The sequence below is a fragment of the Struthio camelus genome, chromosome 10 (genome assembly GCF_040807025.1).
Source record: "Struthio camelus isolate bStrCam1 chromosome 10, bStrCam1.hap1, whole genome shotgun sequence".
Classification (NCBI taxonomy): Eukaryota; Metazoa; Chordata; class Aves; order Struthioniformes; family Struthionidae; genus Struthio; species Struthio camelus.
This window is the reverse complement of record NC_090951.1, coordinates 16405880-16423577: the sequence shown is the minus strand read 5'-3', so window position 1 is coordinate 16423577 and position 17698 is coordinate 16405880. Positions and strand designations below refer to the sequence as shown.

Here is a 17698-nt window from a genome sequence, read left to right as displayed (position 1 = left end):
TATGTTGCTCTGAGTTTATAAAAATATCTATTACATCTTTCAACGTACAAAGTTTCACCTTGAAAAATCTTTCTATCAGGATTCAGATTTTTTCTGTAAAGTGAGATGATAAAGGTTCATGTCAAGAACCTTCATGTCAAGGTTGCAACACTTCATATTGAACAGGTATTGTCCTTCTATGAAGATTAGCGAAAGCACTAACTAAATAAATGTTACAATACAGACATTGTTTCCACTAGCTTTGGAGGTTATCCTGGCTATGTAAGACTAACACTTAATTTGCAAAGCATTGTAGTGGAGTAGATCTTCTTTGATACATATACATTTCACGTCTTATTTTGTCATAGATTGTAGTTTGTCTGCTTCCTTATAAAAGAAAAATGATCATATTCTAGAATAGGTATGCAGTAACTAATTAAGTGTATCAGAAGCGTCTCAGAGCAATGTTATAGTGCTTCCTCTGGTTTTTGTACAATAGAAAATAATTTACAAACAAAACCACTCAAAAAAACAACTCCTGAAATCTATCAGTTGGTTCTGCTTGTTGCCATGTAAACTTCTTAATTTGCAGCAGAGAGAAGCTTAGAGGATGAACTGACCTTGTACAAACTTAGCAAACATCAGCAATCTTCTGCCAGATGTGTGCTTCATTATTTAAGTGATACTGCACTGTCAGACTCCTTTTGAAATGAAGTGGACATGCCAATCCAACGTCTGGTCCTCAAATCCTTAGCTACTGTAAGTAGAAAACACTACAGACGGAGAGCTGATTCCATTTACTCGAGGGATATTCATTTAGATTTGAAATGTTAATCAGTGCAGTTCAGAGCTCTCTAACAAGTTCTGTCCTGAAAGCAATAGAACTTCAGAACTCCTGAGTTGTTTTATATCTCCAGTTTGAATGTTTATATGTATTTAAAATAGTTTAGTGTATTGCGTATTTTTTTTTAGATTTTTAGGTAACAAATAAGCCTTAATTGTTTCCATTTTTATATGGCTCTTTGAATTTATTTAATTTTAGGCAAAAACAGGCTCTACGTGTTTGTGTTTGCAAATATCAGTATGCTACCATTTTATAAATTGGACTTCTCTGCTTTTTTTCCCCCCTCTGTCTTTTATCAAAGAATTGTCCTCACTGTTATAATAAACACCTCTGTGACGCCCTGCTGGTGTGAGCAACCTTGAGAATACACAAGAGCCTTGCTGCTTGCCCTTTTGGTTGATTAGCAGGTTCAGGCTGTGGGGAAAGGAAGGTGCTCCATACTTGAGGTTCCCCTCAATGAATGTCTTAGGACGCAACTGCTGTACGTTTACAGGGGAGGCATATGAACAGGTCACTGATAGCTACTGAAAGGAACCGGATGGAGGGATTTGGAAGGTCCAACACTTTCTGTTTCCACAGTGGGCAGTGTAAATGATCCAACGTGCTCGGGCAAATCCACAAAGCAGCATAAGTCAACACAGGCATCATGCAGAACTCAGCTGGCTTGAAGAAGAGAACAAATAGAAATAGCCCAGTAGAATCAGTGCAAGCCACAAAATGAGTGGATTTCAAAAGAATAGTTTAAAAAACATACTATGACTTTTGCAGAGAGCAGAGTTTTGTAACATCAATTTCTTTCCACCTAGCTTGATGGTTGTTAATCAGTTTTCCTTTCCAAATAGAGACATGAGCTTGGAGGCAAGAGGATTGCAGCCCCTATCTGATCCTGATGTCTCTTTTTTCGGAGACAGCCTAAGAATTTCACACCTCACTTAAGGCCAAATTAAATTTGCTGTTATTTATAAGGATTACTTGCACAGTGAGGAGGCTGCTGGCTTATGCAGGGCCTGAAAGAATTTGAGCATTTAGAAGTATGCAGCAGAGCATGCCAAATTAAGCTGGTTTTCTAAGGACAGGCAGTTTCTTTGATTTTCATTAATTTATTGCATGTGTAATTATTTAAGGAATTACACATGGAGCTAGAAGAAAATTCTCTGAATTGATTGGGGAAAAAAATCCATTTAAGCTTAACAAGGAAGAGCTCTTCTAATCACGTGAGGGATTCTTTATACATTCCTGTATCCATTACTTTTTGAAGGGAGGTGGAAGGGGAGTTTGCTCCTTTACCAGACCATATTTGAAGCTTTTAATGTTTCTTACTTCATTCATTCTGCTTATGCCTCACAGCAAGCAATTTCCACTGTAGCATTCCCTCCTGTGCATCTGTGTGTGTATATCTTAGATGGGTCTCCAAGTTCTAGATAGAAGGATTCTGTTGTGCAAGGGCCTGTGCTGACGATGGATAAAACACCCTTGCTTCTTGAATCTGCAGTCTAAATAGACAAACCAGAAATGGAGGAAGGAAGCAGATGGTATATGAGACGTTGGTCCAGGAAGGCGTAGGAAGTGAGAGTCTGAGCAGAGCAATGAATCAAGATTCTGACTCTGTATACAGCGTTCCACCTAATATTCTTGGCACCAGTGCTAGTTTAAGAAAGCCCTTCTTAGTCTCGGAGGAATGTCTCCAATTTCTCATCAAAGCCTACCAGTCTCTTCCCTGCTAGCAAGTAATCTTGCATTGTAGGTATCAGCTGACCATATGAAGATGATCTTGTGCATATTGGTGAGTAAGGCCCATTACCAAAGCTATGGACAAATTAAGTTCTAGCTAAAAAATAGAGCTGATATAAAGTGTTTCTGCAGTTGAGACCCTAAGCAAAATGAAGTTTTGCAGTTAACCTCTCCCTCAGTGTCCTAGTCTCAGGCATGCCTTCCACAGGCTGTAATTGGTTTCAGAGTGAGAGCGTTTGAGTGCTGTATGAACCAGCACTAAAAGAGCTGCAAATGGCTCTTCAGTGTCCTAGGATGAAGCTGCCTGCTGAGTTTCCCTTAGTGCTGGAGAGACTGCTCTGGATCCTCCCCTCAGGGGAGACTAGAGGGTGTGAAAGAGCACTGGCGTCAGTTTATTGGCTCTCTTCTGGTCTCTTTTCCCAGGCAAGAGACTCCATACAGACTAGCAGAAGACTCCAAAAGACTAACAGAGAAGCTGTCAGCAATGTTCAGGTTGGTTTCCACTGCTGTTACTGAAGAAATGCATGGTATTGCTTGAAATGCTAGAGAGTATTCTGGAAGAACATGGAGAGCAGTGCATGGAGGCACCGTGGTCACCTGAGATGACTGATAAAAGGCGGAGAGCTTTCCCAGAGGTTTCCCATGTCACTGGGGCCAGTCTCTGAGTTGGACTGTACTACTTTTGCAACTTGTAAGATGGGGAGTACTTCTTTACCATGTAGAGGCAAAATGCATTATTGTGTATAAGTAGATCTATATAGTCTCTTGAACCCACTCTTATGTGAGTAAGTTCTATCTGCGGTCTGTCTAAGCTTGAAAAAGCCATGTAGCCATGGTTAACTTGCCTGAGCTTATTAACCTTGTACTACCAACTGGCTGTTAGGGCTGGTTTAGGATTATACTAACACAGCTACATCTCTTCAGTTTGCATGAGAGCATGGACAGACCTAGCTTGTGTCAGCCTGTGAAGGTCGAATAGATGCATCCATGAGGAGATGGTTGCAGATACCATCATGAGAAGAGAGCACCAAAACCGGTTCTCTCTACGTATACATGCCTAGAGATGAGTTAGGCTATTGACATGAGGAGAAGGAAGGGGGAAGTACAAGTTACTTGCCTTAGCAGCACTGTCAAGAACTTTTGGTTGTCTTTCTTCAAAAGCATTTGAGAAGCAAATAGAGGGGACAGCTTAAAAGAAAAGTGGCTCTAACGGAGAGAGATGTGTAGGCAGGTCATTCTTAAACTGCACTTCAATTGTATCACCGTGGATTCTCCCCCATCTGATACGTACTCTCAGCTCTTTAAAAATCCAAGCGCAAGATGTTTACCTAAAAATTATTTAACAATATTCTTATTGTGTAAAGATTTTTTTCCCTCCAGTGTTAGTGTGCTTGGCCCCCAGCCCATGCTGCTGGTGTATGGAATATACAGAATAACTCTTTTTTTTTTTTTTTTTTTTTTTTTTTTTTTTAGGGAGAACTCATCTGAAGCATGAGCTAAATATTGGAAATTCTGTGCTGCTTTTGCCTCAGAAGTATTTCACATTTTTCGATTACTTCTGTTAGTAGTACGTAATAGCTGATAGATCCATGCATGAGTTTTCCTAAGAGCAGTAAATTTCATCCTAAATGCATCAATCATACGTACCATTTGAATAAACAAGCAATTGTGCATGAAAACCATTAGTTACATAGGCAAATGGCTTGCTGCACTTTAATGAGCCTAAGAGTTGTCTGAGTTGCTGCTGTTTTAAAAATTGAGTCCTCATCATTAATTGTCTTTATTGTATTTTAAAAAATTATTTTACCAAAATATCCCTAAAATCCAATAGTTGTTTTCTGTGGATAATGGATACTTTTTTTCCACTCACTCACCAGTCTATTCTAAGGTTCAGTTTTCAGCTGAGACATTTTTAGTGCAGTGCTTGACCAGTCTGAACTAAGCTGCACACACTTCTTAGTTATCTTTGACAACTAATCGTCTAACTCACATCATTGTATTCAATCTTATCAGCACATGTGTGGTTTGTACACTTAAGGAGCAGCAGTGCTAAGTACTGGGGTACTTTCTGTGTGTTTTCTTCAGCAGTGTTAAAAATAGATTTTTCCCTGCTAAATGCATAGTGCTGCTGGGGAAACGATACCAGTGGAAAGTAGAAAGAGGATTGAGAACATATTTATTGCATATTGTTGTTGGCACAAGTAGCTTCAGAGTAAATTTGTCTTCTATTATGAATGTAGGTTATTTGAAGAAAATTTTAGTCTGATAATTAGAAGTGGCATTTCTTTGAACTGTTCAGTTAAAAGGTGGAAGAGATGAAAATCAGGTGTGCACAAAATGACTTTGCTGATCTCAGTATAGCACGTGTCGAATGATTTTTCTGTTGTTGATGATGAGATGTTTTGGGCCAGCGCTCAGAGTCCAACTCTGATCTAAAAGTGCCTCTTTTGCAGCGCAGAGATAGATAAATACCTTTACAGTCTTTTGTCTAGACCGCATGTTTAAAATGTTTTTTCTTGTTTGTCAGGGAACTCGGGTAGATTTAATCCCTTTCAAGAGCCCCCTACTGCTGAGATGGATGCAGAGCCCATGTATTACTAAGTTACAACAGTAATTTTGCAAGTAAAAACCTCCTTTGCTTTCTTTCAGTGTAAAATGGAAACTTATGGAAGTCCCAGTAATCTTATTTTCCACAAGGAAACCGTAAAGCCAAGATGCCATTAGAAGCAGGAGTGAGCTTCCTGCATTAAAAGTAGGTGAAAATAGGAGGGTGTTTTTCAAAAGTCTTCTAAAGCACGTTGCTGTTCTGTTGCCCTTCACTGCCTGTGATAAATCATATGCTTCCTGCAACTAAATCTGCACGTCTATAAAGTTCAAATTAGAGCTTCAGAAATTTATTTGCCATCAAATACATTAGTGGAAGTAATACGGCATCCTTCTATGGTTATTGGAAGACAAGTAGCAAACCAAGTTTTTCCTCTAAATGTTTCTGCTATAGCAATGTTTGTCTGCTTTTTGGGGAGACTAGATTATTTTAGAGTCCTTAAAATGTGATCTCATCCTTTGGAAGCTGCAGAGATGGGATAATTTTATGTATAAGCTCTCCTCATTGCTGCCAACAGGGAACTCTGTAGGCATAATTATTGCCATAGAAGTGGATGGTATAAAAGTACAGAAAACTAGGAGAGAACTGAACAAGAATGACTAAACGTGATCCTCTAAAACACAGAGTTTTCAGTCCATGTCTTTCAGATTTCCTTTGCCTGGTGTGGTGCTGGGAGGGACTGGTTATCTGAGTGAATGAAAACATAAAAAGTCGCCTCAAGAGAAACTTGGACAATTGCTGTATATTTGCAGGATGCTATCACCAGCCCCTTCAATGTTTTCTCTGGATGGCTGGAAAAAAGGGCAGCTGATGTGGGAAGAGCAGTAACATCATCCGTGAGGGTTCCTCTTTGCCATGGTGCAAAATATGAGCCAGTTTGCTGTACTGCCCCAAATGCTGGGCGGGCTGCTCATCTTGTAAGGAGGGCTAATTGAACTGCAGCTTGTGCCCCACGTGAAATACCAACAAAGAACAACGTTTGGAACATGAAAAAGAATTCAATATATTTTGATTAAAAATAACTCTGAAATCTAAAAGACAAAATTCTTCATTCTTATATCTAAATAGAACACTTTCTTTCAATCAGAAGTCTGAAATTTCATAAAATTAGCATGCTAGTGCATTAATTTTTATGAACTGGCATATTTAATGATACATGTTATCAGAAGAGCTTTGGCCAGTTCCTGACACATTGCCTGAGTAATATATTTATCAGTCAGGGAAAAGAGAGTTTTATATTATACCCTATACGTTCTCTCCTTCTGCAGTCCTGTTCTTACTGAATTCCCTTAGGTGGCAGTAAATGCAGTGTTTTTAGCAGAGAAGCGTTAGCCCACGTATTCAATGCGGAGTAAAAGTTTAGCTACACTTGCCCTATGGATGATCCCAGTTATGACTTGAGAAGTGGTGATCAGTGGTTTGTTTTCTGGAGAGTGCAGGCCTCAGCTTCAAGGGTGAAGTGTTTTAATGTAAAAAAGCACAGGTAAGCTTGAATGTGACCCACCAAGTAATGGAATGGTCTCTTAGGAATTAGCAGAATCAGAAATTATCTATTTTTTTCCTGTTGTTATAATAGAGACATGTAGGACAAATGCAACTCATCAAACATGATAAAGGATTATTTAAGTATGTTTCTTTGTTGAAAATGTCCTGTAGACCCTTGCCCAGTGTGCAATCCACATGAGAGATTACTACAGCAGTTATTCTTCTCTTTGAGGGGTGACTGGCCTCGTTCTGCTACCCTGGCTTTCCCCATGTAACACCTTCCTTTTCCTGTCATTCTGCAGATATCAAAAGCTGTGAGAGTCAATCCCTTTGTTAGCACACGAAAGCTGCACGACCCAGGAAAAGTGCGTCAGCTTTTTTTGATTTATTTGTTCAGAAATTTTCGCTTGCTGCCTTCTGAGTCAAATGACAAGTGTTTGGAGGCAGTGTAGCTTCAAAGTCCCCCTTTCTAAAGAACCTAATTATGTAGCTCATTCTACTAGAAAAATATTCCTGATCAAGGAAATTTAATGCATCCTGTTTCTCAAAGGATGAACCTACCAACTCTCTAAGCTGTTTTTCTTCACTAGCCTCATTCATCTAGTGAAAATGGGGGGGAAGCAGAGTACAGTTTTCAGGGCCCAAAGGCAGAGGATGAAAGCAGAAAGATTGGCTCCTCCTCTGCCTCACCCTCTCTGTGGGGAACAGCTTTTGCTTATCTCAAGGAAAAAAGTTAGTTATCTTCTTATTAACTTCCAAATGAGTATGGAACTCAACACACAGAACTATACTTAGTGATATTTTCCTCCTAGCTCTTCTCTAATACTTTTGACAATTCTAACTAAGGCAGATGTATGTAGCGTTTTCTTTCAGGAATCAATCTTCAGTAGCTGCTGGCCTTGGCTACTACTGAAACGAAATTTAGATATTTTAATTTTCTTTGTAACTTGCCATAGAAATATCGTAATAGATGGGGAAACAGAGAGGTGGAAGAATTTTCTTTAGATGAGCTTATGTCAGATCTGCTTGCTTTTGAAGAACTGTGATTATCAGAGATCCAAAATGGGCCAAGTCAAATTAGCGTTAATCAGCACTTCAATATCATTTATACTGTAAATACCTCATTCACCACAACTTACTACTGCCTCATTGTGGCAGCCTGTGAATAAATCTACAAGTATCTAGCAGATGCTTAGATATTTAGAGGATAAACCATGTCACTAAACAGATAGCCTGGTAGTCCAGATTTATGGGAACCCTGTGTGTTAAACAAAATTATATTCTTCTTCCTGTTGCTAGGGTGTGAGAGAGATGCATTAGTATGGAGTCAGCAACCTCATCTACTACAATGTTGATTACCTTCTTTTTTTGTAAATCATTGTTCAAATTATCTCCAAATTCTATCCAGTAGTCACTTTATTCATCTAGCTTATGAACCAGAAGCTGTCTATTAGGAAGATTTATTTAGAAGAGAGGGCTCTTTTACATAGACATCTGCATGCTTGCCTGATTGCCTACCTCCCCCCTTCCATTTAGAAATCCTGATACTAAGGTGGCTGCCTCTGAAAGATATAATGCGGAGGGTCTCTTAGCAAATCAGGGGTCTACACTTTCTTCTCTATTGCAAAATTCAGCGGCACTGCTCCTTGGCTGTGCTAACAGCTGTGGCAACAGCCCCGAGCAGGAGGAAAGGGCTGGGTACAGTTGCAGATGAAATGGAGCAGGAGAGAGCAGGCAGCATTTGGCTGAGCAGTTGGGTAGGGATGAGTTTAAAGCAACAGAGGGTTGGCAAAAGGATTTTGAAAACGGTCAAAGCGTGGAATAGTGCTAGTAGTATGTCCCACGATGCTGACAAAAGATCATTGAAAGCCTAGCTGGAAAGAGTTGTGTAAGGACTCTCTTAAATACATCTGATCTGAACAACATTTCTAATGCTAATGAGACTGGACACTTTTTATTGGACTACTCTAAGCTTGTTTTCACATTTTAATCATACTAAACTTTTTGACAGCAAGAAGACAAAGGGACTGTCTCTGCTTCTTCTCTGCAAATGGGACTAAGAGAGAGAAACTTTGGCTTTCTCTGGTTTAGAAACTTGGTAACACTCCAGTGTGTTTAAAAAAAAAAAAAAAAGCAGAAAACAAAACCCAAAAAACGCAGTCTATTTTCATGAACAACTGCCTTCCCCCCCCCCCTTTTTTTTTAAACTATCTTATCCAAATGGTTGAAACCTTTCAGTAGGAAAGGAAGAAAATTGCTTTGAAATGGATGACTTTGTTGGTCATCCGTCTACTGCACTTTAAAACAGTAAATGGTCTTTCTGATGTCTGTTCTCACCATATATCTGTTCTCATTTTCAGATACTTTGGCCGGCAATTAGGGGATGCTTCTTAGAAGCAATAAAACATGCTATAGATGTGATGAAATAAAATGAATCTATAATGCTACAGAAGAAGCGTATATTGAATGCTTCTCCCAGGGATAAAGTGGGGCATTTAATCACCAAAGCTTCGGTCTTTGGCCTTTGAAATGCTTGATTACATACATTCAGGAGTCCTCTCCACCAGGGCATAAAACAGAAATTTGGAAAGGTTGGATTTTGATCTCCTGGTATTGATTTCTTCTGATATTCACTGAAACTTAAAAAAAAAAAAAAATTAAACACTACACTTATGTTTTTATTGTCTCTATTATGATAAATATAGGAAAATGATATTTTGTTCAGTTCACTCTGAATTTTAATATTAAGAGCAATGCTCATTCAAGATTCTATTTTAACTTGTCTGGACTATTATGTAGTGACATCTGCCTGCTATAGAGTTTGAATGAAAAAGGCATTGCTGTCTGATTTTTTTTTTTGTATTATTGTTATAGATCCTACATTCTTGTGCAAGGCATAAAGTCAATTTAGCATAAATTCTTTACATAAATGCTATTTTTAGGTGCTACCAGGAATGGCTGTCAGTCATTAAATCCTTCGGAGCAATAACAACCAGGAGGGTTTAATGGAGCCCCCAGCAAAGATGAACATGGAAGATGATGGAAAGATGCTTCTGTGCCTGTGTGTCTGCAGCCTGGAGGAGAACAGAGCAAGGAGAACCTCTATAATTTACTGTGTTTCTCTGTCATAGGGGAAAAAAGAATTAAAACACATAACCTAAACCAAAGCCTAGGAAGGCTGTGGGAGGCTTTCTGTTAATGTCAGCGTGCACTAGATCTGATTGATATATTTCTAAAATATAAAACATTTCACACTGTGTGTTGAAGAGATTTTGCAAGCAGTGGACATGTTTAATGAGACCTTTTATCCTCTCTTTCCCAGATTTGCCCTTGAAGAAAATCCTCAAGCTGAATGCTGCTGAACTGTGGACAGAGTGAGGGTGAGGACAGAGTCTTTGTCTCTTCTTATTTGTTTGCTACACCTAATTTCTTTCTCATTTACTGTTTTGTTCTTCATTATCTGTGGGGTAATGGATTCTGAATCAGAAGCATATTTACAGATAGAGGTCTGGGCTATAGGGGCTATAGCTCTTCCCTCTACCCCATCAGCAGTGCTTGGTGCTTCCCTCCTGCAGCACATCATGTAGTCACAGAAATGTGGAGAGGTTGCTGGTACCTTTACACATAGATGCTGGCAAATATTTATTTTTCTCTCGGCGAGAAAGTGCAAGGTAGAATAGCCTCTAACAAATTAAGATCTGCTTTTCAGGTAGTTATATATGAGCACACCAGCATGTCAGTGTATTCCCAGGTCATTTGGTCACCTGTTATTTAGGTTCTTGAATGGAACTTTGTACCAAACACCTACATATCTCAAGTATTAGAAATCATAAAAGAAAAAAAAAGAAAGGAAGCAATGCTTTCCTTTTCCATGTGATTCTTGACAGCATGAGTCATACAAGCAATGAGGGATTTTTTTTCTCCACAAAATAATTCATCTCAAAGTGAGAAAAGTAGATCGGCCTCTTTGAAATGAGAAATCATTTCAAGGAAATCATCCCTTTCTTCTCATCTGGTACTCAGGCATTGACTCTGAGTGTGTTGCAAGTGGTTTTTGGACTGGGCTTCTCTTTTTCAGGATTCTGAGTGCCACAAACTTCAAGGCCATCTTCTACTTCTCTGTTCTATGTACTACAAGATATTTTCCCAGACATACGATCTTTCTTAGCTGGCTGGTAATGTCACTGAGAAGACTTGAGCATGGAGAAGATGAGGCCCCGAGGGAGCAGAATTTGCTCAGCTTTTTCATTCCTTGTCATCAGAAGACTGGGATGGAGGTGCTCTGCAGAGCATTTGGAAAGCCTGTTTTTGAGGCAGTCACTGCTTTAAGAAATGAGCTTCAACGGAGCAGAGAACGTGATGCAATTCCCATAGTAAACAGTGACAGTGGAAGTAGGAGAGAAATGTCTCTTATTTGGGTGCCAGCATGTCCTTGTGTGAATGATAGCATAACACCTGTAAAGATTTGGTGGTGCCCGGAGGTAGTTCTCTAGTGCAGAGAAGTGGCTGCACTGTTAAGAGCAGGATAAATGTTCTTCATGGGAACATTCACTTGCGGTCTGTAAGGAAGACACAGTTGAACCAAACCTAACATACACTTTCAAGAATTGAAAACAGTAGAGCCATATGGCACAGGGTGCCTGATAGTGGATGCTGGCTGATATGTTTTTCTGTGAGATTAGCAGGGGTATGTGAGTCAATACTGTGCCTTCAGGGATGTCAGAAGTTCTTATCCCTGGGCAACTCTGATTAAGGATGTCAGGCATCTCTGGTGGCATGAGGCATGAACCCTAGTATGCACCTCATATGTACTACTACTTTTTCCTACTGTGTGTCTGGCTTAGTGCAACTGTTAGATGCCCCTCTTCTGCACGCCCTGCTGCAGTCTGTGCGTTTTAGGATGTGCTATAGCACATGAGCCCTGTTCAGATTGCTCTGAGTACTTCTCTTATAGGTCTCTGGAAATTTTACTACAGATCAAACAGTTGTTGATCGCTGGTCTGAATAGCAAGGTGATTCTGCCATACACCTTTGGGAATTGAGGCAAGAAAAGGGCCCTGGAGACAGACGGTCCTCTCCAAAGGGCCATAATAACCTTACAGATTTGTGTTCAGGCTACCCTAATCGGACTGCAGGTAGATTGGTGGTGTAGACAGTTTAGAAAGATGGAAAGAGTTCTTACAAGTTCCATGTGTGAAGCCATCTTGGGAGCCTGTCACAGTCTAGCGTATGTGAATCTGCTCACTTGTGTTCACAAAGGAAACACATGCGCTGGAGAGGCACCTTGCTTTCTGAATAGTGGTTGACTGAGGCATTTGTTTTGTTACCACCCGAGCCCTATGTTCAGCACCTACAAGCTGCTTCTGTCCCTGCAGAGGATCCCAAGAGAAGAGCCAGAGCAAGCCTCTGTGGTTAGAGAGACAGGACTTGCAGTGGGCTGTTTTCTGTGAAGTGTCTCCAGCTGTGGAGTTGGCTCCTCCAGTTTTGACAAATTTTTTGATTTTGTTAATTTTAGGGCTTCACTTCAAATCTCGTCCCTTACTTTGGGCATTCCTAGAGGAGTAGGCTCGAAAGACACAGGGCAATTGAGGGATGGTGACTTTGCTGTTATTTTAGGCTAGCTTTATTATTATCTGCAAATTAGCCTTAGAGGCCCAAGAATTGAAATGGGGTGAGGGAAAAGGGAGGCTTTGTCTCCAAGTGTGCATTTATATATAAGGTTTGTCTTAAGGTTTCCCTTGACATTTCATGTGATGACCCAGCAAATGTTCTGTTTCCAGCTGCTTGCTGTCTCCAGCACCTTCAGGTGGCTATGGTTTATCCCTAGATCATATGGACACCTCCTACTCAATACACGTGAACATATGGAACAAAGGAAGAACCCTTTCCTAAGCTTAATTTAATTCCATTAAGTGCACTCATAGCCAATGAACTGTGACTAGTATGGAGACTATGACAATTTGCATTGTTGAGCTGTTTTTAATGTTTAATATCCCAAAATATTTTGGAGAGTAGACAAGATGAGAGGTGATATCATGCACGTGGCAGGAGGGCAGGACAGTCCAGTAGAGCAAGTAGCTCTTGGCTTTCTGGGATTCTTTTGTTTGCTATATAGTATCAGTGCTATATAGTATCAGCTATATAGAATTATAGATAATCCCTGAAGCTAATACCTTTGGGCAGTTCATTCACCTACCGTAGAGCATGTGAAATATTCAATTGATGTAACACAGTACAAATATTTAGTAAAATCCATTTCTAGTGTTCACCTTTGGCTGAGAGAGGAAGTTTTGAACAATTAATCTCTTTTGTGCCCAGCTATGCAGCACATCCATTAGAGTATGTTCAGCACAATCCTGTTATCAAGCCCTGGATGCGCAAATGGCATTGCGTTTTAGGCAGTGAACTAGTTAAAGCGTATCCTACTCTTGTGCTGAGCACAGGAGAGAGAAAACATGTAACCAGAGCCAGGCTCCTACATCAAAAATGACAAGTTTAAATACAATGATGATTTTTCCATATTTGGCCATAATTAGCAAGAGTGAGCTCAGAAAGGCACTTAAACAGTTTACTAAGCCACTTCCTGTATCTTGCCTACATACTGGAGCTAATATCTTTGGCAAGTGCTTATCAGCAGCTGGTGGCCATGAATATTTTTGCTGCGCAGAAAAGCAGCAAGCTGTTTCTCGTGGTACTCAAATCTGTAGGCTCCTGGGCAGCGCTGTCGAGGTCTCTCATAGGAACTGTGTGCTTTTGTGCCCTGCTCAAGGCTGTCAGTACTTTAGCAGCTTTGGCAATGTGCTATTTCTGTCGCCAAGGCAAATCTGTGTACTCACAGAAACAAAGGACTATATATGATGTGATTTCTGTTAGCATGTTGGGTTGATAAAGTGGTCACATTCTGATTTTCACACACTCATTTAAGCAGTTCTTCAATTGCTTGCTTTCTTTGCAATTGAGAGAGAAGAGTTTAGAAGGATGCAGATGACAATAGTGCACGGAAAGAAATTTTCAGCAAGGTCACTGTGCTGTTTCATCAGATGAGGAGGAGGTTAAGGACAACTATTCAGGCTTGCTGAGAATGCAGATCTCTAGTAAGAGGTAGAGTTTCTCAAACATTCATCAGACAATTTATGCTAGGAATGTCATAATGTTTTTCAAACGCATTATTTCCCAGCTAGTTTATTTTTGTCCTTTCTCCTAGAGTTCCAGGGATAAAAAATTAAATTAATGGTCTGTTTACTGGAGGGAGGGGAGAAATTTCTGCTGCATTTTATTCAGATAATTGCACTGGTCCAAAGAGCATAAGAATAGTAAAATGTCACTGTTCTGATTTTGATTTCACTTTCTATCTGCTTTACCCTGAAGTGAATGACTTTGCAATGTTTAGAGCAATGGAAACTGGGTCTATTTGTGTGCATATGTGTTTCGTGTGCTTTAAAAAAAAAATCCTATATGGAGGCTCACCTGTCAAAATGGTATATTACCAGAGCAGCACTTTGCACATTTGGAAACTTGACAAGTGTGCTTAAAGAATTGGCAGGGCTGAGCCCCATTCTATTCTGTTCTATTAGCAATTGGTTTTAATTCCTGGAATACTTCATTTGGCCATGGCTGTGACTCATATTTCGGAGGACAAGGGATTGATTGATACGTTTTGTATTTGTACTGTTGATTTTTGCCTCTCCATCTTAGCAGTAGCTCCATTGTGGCATCTGAGCAAGCAGGGTCCACAAAGACATTCAGCCCACCCCGAGAGCGGCACATTGGTTGCCCCGTAGAGTTGTCTCTGGGTACCTAGAGTCATATGTTGTGTAATATGTGCCCAAAATCCAAAGCAGGGCCTCCTAAAAGGAGGAAGAGACCCTCCTCACAAGAGAGTGAGGAGGCCCAGCAAATGAGGTCAGTAGGATCTAAAAGGATCAACATTTCACCCCTCTCTTCCTGGTCTCATAACAAATGTCATCCTTCCAACTGCGGTCCTGTGCTGCCAGATGTTGTGATACGTCCCTTGAATATATAGGATTCTTTTTCAAGAAGACCTTGGGTAAATATTTTTGATAAAATATCAAAATAATAATATGAATTTTTGATAATAAATTATCCAAAATATTTTGATAAATCCTATCAAAATAATGTGACAGTGCAGGTATGTTTAATTATTCCTTTACATGTGCCTGTTAATCATTACAAAGCTGAAAAGCCATCATGCTGCAGTGCAGCTGCAGGAAGAAACCAAAAAACATATTCAGTAATCCATTTGAGATGGATAGGAAGCACCATTCATGAAAACTTTTCTGAAGCACCATTCATGAAAACTGCAAACAGCGAGGTCTTCATTTAAAAAAAAAAAAAAAAAAAAAAAAAAGTAGTACATGAAGCTTCCTGCACAGTGGGCAGAAGAGGGAGATGGTTACAATATTTCCAGAACTCTTAATAATCAGAGACAGTGAAAGGAAGTCAAAGATGTGGAAATCCTTCTCCACTGACAGGATCTACCACATCTTGGTAGAAGCATGCAGGGAACTGACAGTGCTAGACAAAAGCATTTGCAAATTCCCTAGAACACTGTGATCTCCTGAAGCATTTAATTTAAGAGTGCAACTTTTTCTTTTTATATTCAACTGCCACATAACAGTACTGAGTTTTTTATAGTGTGGACATAAGTCATAACTTTAAGTCAGGTGAATGTGAACAGTGAACATATGGACTAATTAGAGATGGAATGGATCTGCGATATAACAGAGTTCCAGTGAGGTCAGGAATATTACAAAAAATGCAATTTTCTCCTTCTTTGCCTGGAAGCAGTTACCTGTTTTAATTCTTCTTATTGAAATATGAATCATATGAGTCCTACCTTTAATTTGTTTCTTCATCTGTGCTATGTTGACTTCATGGGTTATACAAAACTCAGCAGGGGAGAGCCGTGAGACTATATGTCAGGCATTACAGTGCATTAGAGTAGTCGCTTTTATCTCTAACGTATCAGATGTTGTCATCGAGTTTTCTGAGTAAAGGTGTTATTTTTCTCAGAATCTCCTGAGGCTATTTGTCTGAATTAGCAGTAGTACAAGCTTCTTCATAAAGTTGAAATACATTTGACTGTGAAGAAATTTTATGGTAAATACACCCACTTAGTATTTCTAAACGAAGTGACAAAAAAGTTTTTCTGCCACTCAGAAAGCTTTCTATATAAAATTCATTTTGAAACTGTTGCAGTAACATTAAAAGTCAGAGTATTTTCCCCTTAAGGGACCAGATGGTGAACTCTGACTTGTGATACGCAAGCTAACTGCTCTGAGGGCTACAAATCAAACCCACGTTCCAACCAGACGCCCGTAGCTGCTGAGGCTGTAGCAGCATCCCAGGTACGTGATTAGAAGTCCTGTTTCTTGTTCTTGCTGTGATGTGCCAAGTTTTCCCATAGTCCTGTGTGAATATGTAGGTACTTTTTAATCTTTTGACCCTGTCCAAAGAAACTTTTTAGTCACTGACCTCAGCAAATGCAGACTGGAATGTTTTATAGAACGCCACAATTTGAAAGAAAAAATTATGCAAAGAGATAATCCAGCTGTCAATGGCCAAAACTGTGAACAGTTTCCTTAAACTAAAGATGAGCTCGGTTGTTGTCCACCGAACTTTCATGGTAAAAGAAAATATGGGCTAAATATACCCTGTTCCTCGTTCATGCATGACAATAATGCGTGACTGTGCAGCTCCACACACCAGTTCAAGACTGGGAGCTTCCTGAGTCCCAGCGCCTCCAGCTTCCCCATAAGCTGGCCCTGGTGTTGAGGATGTTGTTCCACACAGTGTTATTTCCCATCCCAGTGTTTTCCTCCTCTCCTTTAACAGAACTGATGAATAGACATCCCTGAATGAAGTAGTTTGGCATTTGTTTTCTGATGTGGCAAACAACAAACGTTGCAATGTCATAGCTGTGTTCAAGGCCTTCTTATTCATCAGCAGCCTTAAACTAGCTGCGCCCTGTCATTATGAAACACTGTAGATATTTTTTTTCATCAGTTACAAAGTAGAATTTGACGAGAGCAGTACTTGGAGAACAACAAGCAAAAAGAGACATCTTGTACCTCTGAATAGGGCGTTCATAGATTACTTTTATTATCAGCTCTTTGCCACAGGATGGTTCACCCTTCAAAAACTCTCAGGTCTATTCCAAAGAGCAACTATCCTTGTGAGGCTTACCTTCAGACTAGCTTAACCCCTTCACCCCTAAATTCTTTACTACCTCATGCTGAGCTCTGTGTAGCTCCTTGTGTTTAGAAGGGTGAAGAAGTCCTGTGGTGCTGATCGTCTGAAGACCACGAGCCAGTTCAGCATGGCAATGCTTTACAGTATTCTCCTCCTCATTCTTGCTGTGACCAGGCAGGAGTCAGTACATGCACTGCACTTAACTTGCTCTCTGATTCACGGACTCTGTGACTCTGGGTGTAGTTTCTATGCAACATGTCTCTGACTGTGCAAGGCCTGCTTAGTGGTTGTTATTGCTGTTTGAGCATCCTGCACTTCAATTTTCTATTTAAGTGGTGATCCAGTAGAAGTAGGATGTTTTTGCCCATGTATTGTAGTGTATCTTGTGAAGAACAATTATTTGAACCCTTAGAGGATAACGGACAGTGAGTTTTCCCCTACTAACTAAACCTTTTGTTTTTTGGCATTGGTTTGAGGGTAGAGGTGTCAGGATGCATATCTCAGGCTCTGTAAAGGTGAGAAAACATTATGAGTGTACACAATAAGCCTTTGCAGCTTTTTATAGATGGTGATCGCTGTACAGTGCCGGAGCAAGAGAGGTTGTAGTAAGTGCTGGTGTTTATGGAGAAGCGGTTTGTCCATTCATGTCACTGAGTGCAAGAACTGCATTTGCTGCCCTTTGCTTATAGACTGACCCTGCTTTACTGATGGTATTTGAAATGCTACAAGTAGTTGCACTGCTCAGGTGTCTGGCATTTGAATCAAAATCTGTTATAACTGTTATAGGGAGGGGATTTTATGATCATAATGTCCCAATGACAGTGGCAAGGGAAAGAATCAGG

The 17698-nt window shown here is 40.0% G+C and overlaps 1 long non-coding RNA gene across 1 annotated transcript; it reads left to right on the top strand.

Moving 5' to 3' along the window:
- Positions 1-521: 521 nt before the first annotated feature.
- On the top strand, positions 522-5286 carry LOC138068415 (uncharacterized). The gene is made up of 3 exons (XR_011143232.1): positions 522-738; positions 2978-3046; positions 5204-5286. It is a non-coding gene; the product is annotated as an uncharacterized lncRNA (long non-coding RNA).
- The last annotated feature ends 12412 nt before the right edge of the window (positions 5287-17698 follow it).